A 12509-nucleotide genomic window follows, 5' to 3' on the forward strand; every position below is an offset into this window, starting at 1 on the left:
TAATAGAGCAGAGAGATTAAAAGAAACAATAGAGACAGGTACTTGAGCTCCCCCCATCACACAATGTCCTGCATAAATCTCCCAGTCAGCATTTTTGGGACTTCCATATCAATATCTGATATGAGTATGACATAAGCATAATCTAGAATTTTACAGTTCTTCACAAGTTCCTAAAACATACAGTGACAATGGCCTTTGATGCAGATGGGGCAGCTGGAAATACAGATGAAAGAAAATTAAGAAATCTTACCACTTCCCAAAGTGCTCAAAACCATTAAGTTCAAAGCCAACTTATTTACTCTTGAGCTCAGGGGGCTTTCGCTCCACACCAAAAATCTCCGTGTACCTACCACTCTGAGCCAATTTTATCCTACATTTGGAGGATATGGACTATTATTTTATTCGGTATGAGCATTCCCTTTGCCCTTCATAGTAAAGTATAAAGTGATGTGGTAACTTGGTGATTGGCTCAGTGCTCCTGCCTACAGAGTGTGGGTTCTGAGAGAAATGGGAAAAACAAGTGCTGCCAATTTACATACCTTATAATTCCTTAATATATCTGGTAGATCATAAGTCTCACAAAACTTTATGCACCTGAAAGTTTGGGGTCTATGCTGAATGTGTGTGTGTGTGTGTGTGTGTGTGTGTTGGGCTGGGTTGCCTTTTCATGCATCTAAAAGTCAGTTTCAGGGGAACCTGGCACAGTCTGTTAAGCTTCTGACTCTTGGTTTCAGCTCAGGTCATGATCTCAAGGTCAGGCTCGACGTTCAGCACAGAATCTGCTTAAGATTGTTTCTCCCTCTCCCTCTGCTCCTCCCCACCTCTCTCGTTCATGCTCTCTCCCCTCCCCCTCTTTCTGTCAAATGAATGAATGAATGAATGAATGAATTAAAAGTCCGTTTCAGAGGAAGTTAAGCTATAATGTGGTACTCAAACTCTTTCGACTACTACTTGTGACAACAACTACTGTGTATTTTATCAAATGACACGGACTTACATTGGGATATATTTTTAAGTTGCTGGGTCTTTTTGAGTTTAAACATAAAAACAAGGTTACACACATGGGAGCTGCTGGATCCCCACGGAAGCATAAGGCAATGTGGTATAGAAGATGGCATATCTATTTAAGCCTTGCCTCACCTCCAGTTCTGGAAGCTGGCGTCTGGTCTCAGGTACCTCATTCTATTCCATAGAGACCCTGTAAATCTTACTTCATCCCTGGTCATCTTCAATCTCTCTAAGGGTGAGATTATCTTACAGTCAAACCTCAGAAATGTGTCTTCCCTGGGGCAGACTGAGCAACGCAAGCAATTTAACACCTCAACTTTCCAAGCCATACCAGAGCTAACCTAAAATTGACCCTTACATACAAAATGATCCAAATCTGGTGTCTGAATACAGAAAGACCTGTGGAAGTTGTACGTATACATGACCATTCCGTTATAACGCAGTTTTGAGACTGGCTTTCCCACGGGGTAAATTTGAAATGGGTATTTATGGATAAAGGTCTAACCTCCATACCTCTCTCTATGTATCTTTTTTATTTTCCCCAATCTTTTTTTTCCTCTGTCTCCCTATCTAATCTTCCTCTCTTTATAACCTCTCTGTTTACAGGTCACTCTCCTTTTTCTTTCTTCCCTTCCCCTTCTCCCTATATCTTCCATTTCACTCTCTTTCTACCTCTCCTCCACAGACCTGTTGCAACCTCTCTGCAACGTTTTCCTTGACTTCTTAAAAATGTGTCTGTCTGGCCCACTGGTTCCACTCGAGTCTCTGCTCTGACACTTCTCTTATTTCTCTTCCTACCATAAAGCAAACGGAAGCAAAACTCTGTATTGTTTGCGAATTAAACAAATGAAGTCTTATATTTGCTTCTCTAAAGTAGTTATGTCATTCTTCACTTACTTTGGTCCCTGAGTTCTCTTTCGGTGGGTCTTACAAGGAAAAAAATTGAGTATGCCATGTTATACCACATAAATAATATGTAAATATTTGAAAATTTTTACTTATTTTAATTCTCTTGAATGCATGTGAATTTATTTTTTATTTTAATTTTTTTTTTTTTAGGGGGCGCCTGGGTGGCTCAGTTGGTTAAGCGACTGCCTTCGGCTCAGGTCATGATCCCGGAGTCCTGGTATCGAGTCCCACATCAGGCTCCCGGCTCAGCGGGGAACCTGCTTCTCCCTCTGACCCTATCCCCTCTCATGCTGTTTCTCTCTCTCTCTCTCTCTCAAATAAATAAATAAATAAAATCTTTAAAAAAAAAATTTTTTTTTTTTAGGGAGAGAGAGAGTGCATGCGTGAGGGTGGGGGAAGGGGCATGTGAACTTTAAAACAAAACACTGTATTTTGTATTTGGAGGAGGCATGTGGCCCAGTTAGAGATGAATTTCGACTCTGATATTTTCAGAAGCAACATTTTAGAATTTATACAAAATGGAAATGAACTTTCTTCATTGTATGTTTTTAACTGCAATCTCATTAATGTGTTTCAATTATTTTCTCTACTATTATTGTATTGTACAATTATTGTACAATTATCTATACTTATTATTAAAGCCATCTTAATAGAACTTTTATTAAAACTGGGAAGGCTTATACATAATAATAAGACACACTGAAAATATTTATTTTCAGTGATAGCTTTATAAAGAACATACTTTTCCTCAGAAAGGAACTCTGTACAGAATTATTTTGTATTAATTTCATTCTAATAAAATCAAGGTACATTTTACATTTTACAAATTAATACGTAAAGTAACACATTCTAGTGGATTATTTCTAAATCTAGTTTCGCTTTTCTTCAATGAAACCAGAAGTTTGAAACGATCCTCAAATTCAAAAAATGACTTGAAAAAGACTGAGTGAAGATGAGAAAGACCAATATTATTTACCTAATTGCAAAAACATTTAAGCAATGTCCAATGAGACTCCCTGTAAAGGCATTTCCTGCCATTTCACTCTCATTTCAGAAATATGGCAAATACTTGCCTCTTTATCTGGGAAAGCATACAGTGACAAGATACATCCTCAAACTGATGAAACTCCTCCTCATTTAGATGGTATTACTGCTGACATTATTCTTGAGCCAGAGACTTCCTTTCTATGCTCCTGCAGAGTGTTCGATCTTGCTGATAGGTTTGACCTATTGGAGGTTATATTTGACCTTGTAGCCTAAACAGAATTTTTGTTTTCCTTAAAAAGAAATGACCCTTTGCCTTCCGAATTTAAGGACATGCAGGTCCATTTTTCCAGAAAACGAATTATTGCAAAGAGGAAGCTCTAGGTGTGAGGGGACCACAGGTGAGACAGGGGCATCAGTGGAGTCCTTAGGATGGGACAGAGATCTGGGGCATCAAACACCGGGTATTTATTTCATTCCACACCAGGACTTCAAGAAGTAATTTTTGGACAAACTGAAGTGTTAAACAGAAAAGACTGTTTTTACCATGTTCTCAAGAAAAAAACCTACTGAGTCCTTTCCACTTGACCCTTCTGGCATAACTTCTTCATGCCTCCATCTCCTTGGCTCAAAAATGGAAATAATAAGACCAAATTCAAAGGGTTGTTATGGGGATTGAATTAGCTAATTCAATTAAAGCACTTAAAATCATACCTGAAACACATTGCTCATTCGGTTAATGCTAATTATTGTTACCACTGATGCTGTTAGGGTAGTTAACAGCACCAAACGCAGTTAGGACACTATGTACATAGTTGTGGGGCTTAATAGAACTGGTCAGTCTGAAACCTATGGGCAACCGAGGTGCTAGAAACACGCAAGTTTGCCATCTTTTTCCTCAGAGCATTGTCAGATACATTTCATAATTAAGCACATCTTCATCCCCTTCTAATTACCCAGAAAAAAAGCTTGTAAGTCTAGTCTCATTTAAGGTGACTATGTTTGAAAATGCTTTGAAGGTCAGAGAAGATAAACTCAAGCTGTGGTCCTAGTGTTAAGGAAATAACGAACATGAAAGAATATTATCACTCATGGGAGCATCCTTTAGAAACCATGGGATTTACCATATAGAACAGATTAAGGAAAACTTTGTCCATTTTGGTAAATTGGCTGACAATATGCTTCTCTGCACCATGAGTTGTCCCCTCCTCTGATGACTCTGGGTCTGGCTATGGGACTTGCTTTGGCCAGTGGAATAATAGCAAACATGATGTAAGTAGGAGAGTGAAAGGTGCTTCTATTAGGGTTCTTCAGAAGAACCGGACCAATAGGTTTTAGTATTATATAAAATCTATTAATATATAAAATTTATATCAATATATAATGTGTCTTAATATTATATTTAAAACACAATATTTTAATATTAGAATAATAATATAAAATAATATGTAGGTATAGATTTATAATTTAACATATTATAAAATAATATTTATATATGCAAAACCTATTAGTTCTGTTTATACCTATATAGATTATATATATAATTATTTAATATGTAACCTATATATAAGATATAATCTAGAACAAGAATGAGAGAGATTTATTACATGGAATTGACTCACATGATTATGGAGGCTGAGAAGTCTCATGATGTTCAGTCAGCAAGCTGGAGTCCCAGGAGAGTTGATGGTGTTAAGTTCCCACCCAAGGGCAGAAGACTGATGTCCCAGCTTGAAAACAGGCAGAGAGAACTAATTCTCTTTTATCCCTCCTCTTGTTCTATTCAGGCATCCAATAAATTGGATGAGGCCCACCCACCTTGGGGAAGGCAATCTGCTTTGCTTAGTCTATTGACCCAAGTGTTAGTCTCATCCAGAACTAAATAGCTGGAAGCCTGTAGGCACATCAAGTTGACACATAAAAGTTGACACATAAAAGTAACATCACAGTGTTCATACAGTGGCTTCCCTTCTTGCTGCTGGACCCTTCCTCCATCATGTGAAGAAGCCCATGGTAGCTTGCTGCGGGCTGAGAGACCACACGGCAGAGGTGTCAGATATTTGAATGAACTCTACCCCAGCCCAGCCAGGTTAAACCAAAAGAACCATTCAGCCTACCCATAGGAACATGAGAAATAATAATTTTTTGATGTTTAAATCACCATGTTTTGGAATGGTTTTCATATAGCAAAAGTAAACTGATTTGACAATTGAACACAACTTTAAAAGTTGATGTCACACCTAAAAGCGAGGCCATATTATAATCTGTGCTTAATAAATTTTAGGCTAAAACAGGAAATTATACTTATTGCTTACATATAGAAATTTTAAAATATATAAATAGTTTTGATTCTTTGTTATTATCATCAAAGGAATTATACAAATGGATTTTTAAAATAACAGATCAAACTTTAAATATTGTAGTTGAGTAGACACAAATATAAAGTGAATCTCAAGATCAAGTTTCAAAAAATGGCACAAAGCAGATTAAATATTATGTGAATATTGAAAATATTGGTGATGCCATTCCAATTCTAAAATGATGATCTAAACATTAATTTCAGACATCTTCAATATCCACTAGTAAAAATCTTTTGCAAAATAATTCACACACCATAAAATTCACTATTTTTAAATCGTGCCATTCAATGGACTCTAGAATATTCAGAATTGTGCAACCATCACTACTACAAAATATCAGGATATTTTCATCACCCCCAAAAGAAACCCTGTATCTCTTAATAGTCACTCCCTGTTCTCCTTCTTCCTCTTTCCCTGACAACACTAATCTATTTTCTGCCATTCTGGATTTGCACATTTTGGACATTTTACATAAACAGTATTACACCATCTGTGGCCTTTTATGTCAGGTTTCCATCACTCATCCTAGTGTTCAAGTTCATCCGTGCTGTAGCATTTATTAGGACTTTGTTTCTTTTCATTACTAGATAATGTTGTATGGATAGACCACAGTTGGCTTATCCATTCATTAGTTGATGACCATTTATGGTTTTTCCATTTTTTAATTATTACAAGTAATACTGCTATAGAAACATCTGTGTACAACCTTGTGTATAAACTTATGTCTCAATTCTTGGATATACACCTAGAAGTGAAACTGTTGGGTCACGTGGAAACTCTATGTTCAACATTTTGAGGAACTGTCAAACTATTTTCCACAGTGCCTGGACTATTTTACATTCTCATCAGGAATGTATGAGAGTTCTAATTTCTTCTTATCCTCAACAACAATTGTTATTTTCCTTTTTTATAACTTTTTTTTAATTTTTAGAGAGAGTGTATGCAAGCAACAAGAGGGGCAGGGGCAGAGAGAGAAAGAGAATCTCAAACAGGCTCCATGCTCAGCATGGAGTCCAGTGTGGGCCTCAATCTCACGACCCTGAGGTCATGACCTAAGCTGAAATCAAGAGTCCACGCTTAACCGACTGAGCCAGGTGCCTCCCCCTCTTTTAAATTTTATATAGCCATCCTTTTCGTGTGAGATAACAACTCATTTTGGTTTTGATTTGCATTCCACTGATAACTCATGTGTTGAACATCTTTTTATATGCTAAGTTTTCATCTGCAAGATTGAGAAGTATCTGTTCAAGTCTTTTGCCCATATTTTAATTGGGATTTTTGTCTTTTTATTGTTGAGTTGTAAGTGTTCTTTATACCTTTTAGATACAAAATCTTCATCAGATATATAATGTGTAAATGTTTTATCCCATTCTGTGGGTCATTTTTTTACTTTTTTGATAATATTATTTGAGGCACAAAAATTATAATAAAAAACAGTAAAAAATATTTTTAATTTTGATGGAGTTTATCTATTTTTCTTGTGTTATTTATGCTTTTTGTGTCATATTTTAAAAACTATTGCTTAAACTAAGGTTACAAATAGTTACTTCTGTGGTTTTTATCTAAGAGTTCTGTCATTTTTAGCTGTTTGCATAAGTTTAATACATTTTTAGCTAATATTGTAGATGGTGGAGTCAGGGTCCAGCTTCGCTCTTCTGTGTATGAATATGCAGATGTCCTAATGTCATTTGCTAAAAACACTATTCTTTCCCCCATTGAATTGTCTTGGCACCCTTGTCAAAACTCAGTTGACAATAGATGTGTGGCTTTATTTCTGGACTCTCGGGTTAAATATTATGTGATCTTTATGTCTGTCCGTATGCCAGTACCACACTGACTTGATTACTTTGTAGTAAGTTTTGAAATCAGGAAGTGTGAGTCATCCAATTCTGTTTTATTTTTCCAAAATTGTTTTGACTATTCTGGGTCCCTTGCATTTCCTTGTGAATTTTAGGATTAGTTTACAAAATTGCCGAAAAAGGAGTTGGAATTTTAACAATATTAAGTCTTCTGACCCTTGAGCATGGGATGTCTTCCCATTTGTTTAGGTCTTCTTTAATTTCTTTCAATAACTTTGTGATTTGCAGTGTACCAGACTTGTCCTTCTCTAGATAAATTTATTCCTAAATACGTTATTCTTTCTGATACTATTGTAAATGGAATTGTTTTCTTAATTTCATTTTAGGATTTTTCACTGCTAGTGTACAAAAATATAATTGAATTCTGTGTATTGATCTTGTTATCATGCAACTTTACTGAACTCTTATTAACTCCAGTACTCTGCATGTGTGTGTATACGTGTGTGTCTTCTTGGTGTTTTTATATATATCTGAAAATATAAAGATACTTTTACTTCTTCCTTTCTAATCTAAATGCCTTGTATGTCTCTTTCTTGCCTATGTCCTGGCTCAAATCTCCAATACAATGGTGAACAGAAGTGGTGAGAGTTGACATCCTTGTCTTATTCTTGATCTTAGAGAGAAAGCATTCAATCTTTCATACTGACTATGATTTTAACTGTAGGGTTTTTTGTAGATACCCTGAATTAGGTTCAGAAATTTCCCTTCTATTTCTAGTTTGTTGAGTATTTTATTCTGAAATGGTGTAGGATTTTGTCAAATGTTTATTCTGTTTTTTGTCTATTGAGATGATCATTTTTTTCTTTATTCTCTTAATATAGTATATTACATTGAATGATTTTCATGTGTTGAAACACTGTTGCAGGGGCGCCTGGGTGGCTCAGTCGTTAAGCGTCTGCCTTCGGCTCAGGTCCTGATCCCAGGGTCCTGGGATCGAGCCCCGCATTGGGCTCCTTGCTCCGCGGGAAGCCTGCTTCTCCCTCTCCCGCTCCCTCTGCTTGTGTTCCCTCTCTCACTGTGTCTCTCTCTGTCAAATAAATAAATTTAAAAAAAGTCTTTGAAACACACTGTTGCATTCTTGGAATAAATCTCAAACGGTCATGTGTACTCTTTTTAGAGTTGGTTTGCTAATATTCTTTTGAAGATGTTGGCTTCTGTATTCATAGGGGATATTGGTCTGTACTTTGCTTTTCTGAGAAGTCTTTGTCTAGTTTTGGTATCAGGGTAATACTGGCCTCATAGAATGAGTTAGAAGAGTTTTCTCCTTTTCTTTTTTAGGGGAGAGAGGTGGAGAAGTATGTGAAAGGTTGATGTTAGTAATTCTTTAAATGTTTGATAGAAATCACCAGTTGTAGCTGTTTGTTTAGCGGCATTTCTGAATTGATTCTGTAAAGTCTCTATTTTTTTGTCATGTGAGAACTCTATATTAAGTTAGTTTAGGGATGATGGATTAGACAAAAATTTCTTAAATACCAGAACCAATAAATATCCCAGTGTTTATTGAGATTTGTGTACAGGTTGGAACACACCTCCAGAACTCAGTTTACAACTTTTCCTTTGCTTCCTGCAGAGTTTTAAGGTAAACAGAGGTGAGATCCTAGGGCCTTCTCAGGTCCTTCCTGAGTATGTACACAGCACCACGCATGTAAATGAAACTCCAGATTCCCAGGTGATGTGTGAGAGCTCTCCAAAGCTCTGGACACCTCATTCCTCACCTTTTTCTTTTAAGCTCTTTGGTTAGCCCATTTTTGGGGCTGATTGTTAACCATCACCTCAGGCATGGTCATTTTAAAGCATTTGCCTGGAAATATTTTTCATAAATGCCCTCTGGGGAGAAGCCTTGAGCATTGGGCAAGCTTGAGTCAGGTCAAATAAAGGCAAACTTTTCCAGTTAGGTCTTCCAAGGAACCATCTAACAGAACAAATAATATCAATTCTTTGGGAATGAACTTTGGAAGAGTTCCATCCCCTTCCAGCATTGGGAAAGCCGGCTCCCCCCGCCCCCCCCCCCCCCCCCCGCTCCCCGCCAAGGCAAGGGCTGAGCTGGAGAGTGAAAGACGGGAATTGCTGTTTTTACCAGCATTTGACAGTTTTTCTTAAATAAATACTTCCTGGGTTGCTACAAGTCTTTGGCTAATTTCCAGCGATCTGAAAATGTTGATTCTGACTATTTTGCTACTTTTCTGTTGTTGTCATTTTTATGGAGAGATACATTTTTGGATGTCATTTTCACTACACAAAACTATTAGCGGTAAATTAACCATACCAAAATTGAACTGATAGAGTAGAGTCAGTTCACCAGTACTGACCAGTAATTTTGTGACAACTCAATCTTCAATACTAACAGAGGAAAAAAATAAACTAAAATAAACAAATAAAATAGTAAAGTAAAATAGATAAATAAACAAATAAATAAATAAATAAAATATACTGAAGCAAATCAAGCATTTCAATCTCTAAACTATGAAATATGACTACAGGTAACAACACAAAAATATCTTCTCTAAAGATAAAGAACTGTGAAGTATATGCAGACAGGTGATATGTACTTGGGTTACTACTTAGTGAAACACTATCGAATGACAGCTCCAGGATCTAAAAGAATCCATCTCAAGGTTTTACATTAGGACAAGAAATTAGAAGATGCAGCTAATGAATTAGGAGTAAAGTCTACTTGTAAAGTGAACTCATCAAAATGAAAGCAAAGGCACTTATTAGGAAGAGGCTGTGTAAAAATATGAAACTCACTTTGCACTTAAACTCTCGTCAAGGATGATTGATGATACAAGAATAAACTAAGAGGAAACATTTTTGTGGCTGTACTTTGATTTGCTGAAACTATAAAAAGCCAAATCTCTACTACACAAAGAATGAGTTCACAATGCAAAAACACCAAAGCACCTACATGTGCATCTATACAGTACTAAGACAAAAGCCAACTCAGAAAACGCTTTCTGTGAAAACCAAGTTGCCTTACTAAGTATTGTATTGATATCTCCTCATCTGCTTTCATCTATCAAGCAGTTTTATTTTTAAATTCAGTCTTCTCTGACTGCAATGAGGTCTTTCAAATCATATCTTTCTTGTGTGTCCTCAGAGCAATCAATGGGGTAGATGAGATAAATAGAACTATTCTGGGAGACACAGAATTCTAAATTATATTATAAAGTATGTCTTAAAATGACATGGACTAAGTGCTCTTTCAGTTGGGTCATTCGGTGTTTAAAAGGCCACTTTAATTTGGTACCTGTCGGGGCACAGGCAACAAAGACAGTTAGTTAATGATTGTGCATCAATATAGAGGGCAATTTAGCAGTGTATACAGAGCCAAACCCTCTCCCGAGAGTCGTCACAAACCCCATGATTATACTTAGGGGACTACCATTGTCCTTTAGATGACACTACATGGCTTTAAAAAGCTAATGTTCCCTCTAAGAGTTTGCCTCTCTCTCGGGCTATGGGTTAATCCTTAATCACTCATTTATCTGACTTCCTGTTGCAATCACAGTAATTTCTACACAAACAAACATTCTGTTGTCCACTACTAGCTTTATGTGCTTTAACCTTCTCTTTTATTTAGATAATCTACTGCTAGATTCTTGGATTTCTGTAACCCCCTTCTCCTTTCCTCTCCTCTCTTCTTTTATTCCTGGACTCCTCTCCTCATTCCATCTCATCTCGTCTCTTCGCTGCAGGTGCTCCAGCACCTCCCTCTACTGTGGCAATTCATCCAAACCGTCTTGAAACCATAAAGCCTTCCCCAATTGAAGGAAATTGTTCAACTTTACACTGCTTCTGCCCTGTGTAAAGATCATTTTGAGGGTTTCTCCCTGTTTCTTATTTTTAAAAACTAATTGTTCGGTCTTGCATCTCTAGAAGGTCATCTGTTTTGCTATCGCCACTCCTCATATCTACTCACGGAAATAGAGATTCTATCCCAACTCTTCCATGGAAACAATGCACACTTTACAAACTTTGTCTTACTGGAAGTTTCTGTAGCACTTGAAATAGTTGACCAATCTGTACCTTGCACGGCAGTCCTTTCTCCCACAGACTGCAGACTCATCTCTTGTAACTCTCCATCTTGTACTTGCTTACTCCCGCCTTCCAGAATGTCTTCTAGTCCTTCGAGATCGCCGTGCCCTGGGCTCCTCTGTGCCTTCTCATATGCTCTTCTGTCCTCTCCCACCCTAGCCCCTTCCCTATTGCTTGGACTGCACCTATTCATCTCAAATTAAAGTTTCTGTTTAGATATTCCTTCCTCAAGGAATTCTTACCTAATCTCCCAGATCTGGGTTTGAGACACATCCTGTGAGCCCTCAGAACACTCTTTACTTCCCTTACAACAGCACTTCTGTTACCATGTTGTAATTATCTCTTTGGGAGATCAGAAACCATCTACCTCATCTATCTCATGAATCCCTCCCATAATGCTTAGGACCACATTGTCATCATCATTATCATCATCTTCATCATCTCCGCTCCTCTTCAGCTAGCAAACAGACACTAAGCTAAGAGCTTTACATATTTAAACTTCTAACTACCATATTTGTCCATCAGAAAAATGAGGTTCAGAAGAGGGGTGAGCTAATAATGAGAAAGAAGGATTTGAACCTTCTCTAATTTTCCCTCTTGGGATAACGGTGTAACAGCACCTGCTTTTCCTCTAGAAAACCACTCCTTCTCCACCCATTCCCTACCTTCCTTCTCCCAAGATTTCACTTTTTATATTATACCCCCTCCCATGTACCTGTGGCCACACATTCTGTGGCCTGTGGGAACAGGTTGGATCGTGATCTGCAGAGGTGAAAAGCCTACGGTTGGTACCATTCCCAGTTCACCCAGGTATCTCCCCATCATTCTCCGGAGAGACTATCCAGGGTCTTTTCATGGCACAGGCAAGAATGGGCATACATTAGAAAGAGAAGAGCTATCCTTTCTAAGGATTTAAGTGAGTATGCCTCCCTCTAAGTTTGGAAAACACTAGGTTTCAAGAGTAAAGAGACGTGTACGTGTACTCTTTAAATTTGATAAATTAACAAAGCTAATAGGAAAACAAACAAAACTGATCTGAAATATAAAAAGGAGACATTCTGCTGTTCATAAACTATAAAGCCTGTCTCCGGGCCACTCCTGACACTTCCACGCTCCTCTGCTGCTATACTAGTTACCACCCTGACTGTCTCCTCAGTGCTTGACAAGCTCTATAACTCTTGAGCACGAGGACCGTTTTTCATCCCTGGAAGCCCAGCATCCAGAACAGTTCCCGACATTACAGTGGTACTCAAAAAAAAAAGAGCATTTGTAATGTAATCCAATGAAGAAAATATATATTTCCATCCAAGGTTTTTGTTCCCTCTTAGCAAGATAGCTTAAAAAGAAATTTGAT

Source organism: Mirounga angustirostris, unplaced genomic scaffold, assembly GCF_029215605.1.
Source record: "Mirounga angustirostris isolate CCGP_5_RB_7025 unplaced genomic scaffold, mMirAng1.0.hap1 SCAF_8, whole genome shotgun sequence".
Taxonomy (NCBI): Eukaryota; Metazoa; Chordata; class Mammalia; order Carnivora; family Phocidae; genus Mirounga; species Mirounga angustirostris.